We start from the raw sequence: 1,846 nt of genomic DNA on the forward strand, positions 1-1,846 counted from the left end.
AGGGCTTGTCTCTGAATTTTCAGTGTTAGTCCTTTGATCTGAGAATCTCTGTCTCGATTTCAGTGCCACGTTTTAATTTCTATAGATGTATGTTGGGAAAAGTGTTGCTTCTCATCTTTTTTCTTAGGATATTACTTTACTCCACTTTATTGATGAACTGAGGTATGTTTCCCTTTTCCCATGTCCTCTTTTATTTCTTTTAATAGTGATTTATAGTTTTCCCTGTATAAGTATTTAACTGATCTTGCTAAGCTGATTCCTAGGTACTTAATTTTCTGAGACACAGTTGTGAATGGAATTTTTATAAAAGTCTTTCTTCTGGGGCTGGAGAGATAGCATGGAGGTAGGGTGTTTGCCTTGCATGCAGAAGAAGGGTAGTTCAAATCCCGGCATCCCATATGGTCCCCTGAGTCTGCCAGGAGTGATTTCTGAGTGTAGAGCCAGGAGTAACCCCTGAGCACTACCGGGTATGACCCAAAAACCAAAAAAAAAAATTATTTCTTCTATTAAGTTATTTACATATAGAAAGTCCATAGATTTCTGCACACTCATTTTGTAATCTGCCACTTTACTGTACTAGTGTCAGGATTAGAACATAGATGCATCTTTTTTTTTTTCAGTTGGAAGCCATCATTAAAAATATGAAACGCAGGGCCGGTGAGGTGGCGCGAGAGGTAAGGTGTCTGCCTTGCAAGCGCTAGCCAAGGAAGGACCGCGGTTTGATCCCCCGGCGCCCCATGTGGTCCCCCCAACCAGGGGCAATTTCTGAGCACTTAGCCAGGAGTAACCCCTGAGCATCAAATGGGTGTGGCCCCCCCAAAAAAAACTGTTCATAAGGGGGGCCGGCGTGGTGGCGCTAAATGTAAGGTGTCTGCCTTGCCAGCGCTAGCCTAGGACGGACCATGGTTCGATCCCCTGGCGTCCCACATGCCCCCCCCAAGCCAGGAGCGACTTCTGAGCTCATAGACAGAAGTAACCCCTGAGCATCACTGGGTGTGGCCCAAAAACCAAAAAAAAAATATGAAACGCTTCATGAATTTGCGTGTCATCCTTGCACAGGGGCCATGCTAATCTCTGCATCATTCCAATTTTAGTATATGTGCTGCCGAAGCAAACACATAGATGAATCTTTTGAAGACACACATTTCACCCACAACAGCCTCCACACACTATAACAAATCTATTAACACACAACTTTGTGATGAGATCAGAATAAAAATATGAGTAAGCCCAGAAAAACCTTACTGATATCAGATTTATGTCTGTTGGGTTCATGGATTCTTTTCATTGTTGTTGTTTCTGGACCACCCCAGCAGCACTCAGGGGTTACCCCTAACTTTGCTCTCAGAAATCACTCTTGAAAAAAAAAAAAAGAAATCACTCTTGGTAGGCTCAAGAGACTATATGGAATGTCAGGGATCGAACCTGGGTTTACCATGTGTAAGGCAAATGCCCTACCTGCTGTGCTATTGCTCCAGTCCCAGGTTCATGGATTCTTAAGAAGGGACGGTGATAAGACTAAAAAGCATAGAATGTCTATATTTACACTAAAAATCATGTGTTTTGCAACTACTAAAAATCACAATTAAAAAAAGTTTTTCGGGGCTGGAGAGATAGCACGGAGGTAGGGCATTGGCCTTGCATGCAGAAGGACTGTGGTCCAAATCCCGGCAAGCCTGCCAGGAGTGATTTCTGAGTGTAGAGTTAGGAGTAACCCCTGAGCACTGTTGGGTGTGACCACCACCACCCCCCAAAAAAAGAAAGAAAGTTTTGCTATTGTGCCAGAGAGCTAATATAGTAGGTAGGGAGCTTGCTGTGTACACAAATAACACAAATTCAATTCCTG

At 43.5% G+C, this 1,846-nt stretch overlaps 1 non-coding gene across 1 annotated transcript; it reads right to left on the bottom strand.

The window, feature by feature from the left end:
* Nucleotides 1–1,014: 1,014 nt before the first annotated feature.
* On the bottom strand, nucleotides 1,015–1,118 carry LOC126004724 (U6 spliceosomal RNA). The gene has a single exon (XR_007493986.1). It is a non-coding gene; the product is annotated as a U6 spliceosomal RNA (small nuclear RNA).
* Nucleotides 1,119–1,846: the final 728 nt, after the last annotated feature.

Source organism: Suncus etruscus, chromosome 3, assembly GCF_024139225.1.
Source record: "Suncus etruscus isolate mSunEtr1 chromosome 3, mSunEtr1.pri.cur, whole genome shotgun sequence".
In the NCBI taxonomy this organism is placed as follows: domain Eukaryota; kingdom Metazoa; phylum Chordata; class Mammalia; order Eulipotyphla; family Soricidae; genus Suncus; species Suncus etruscus.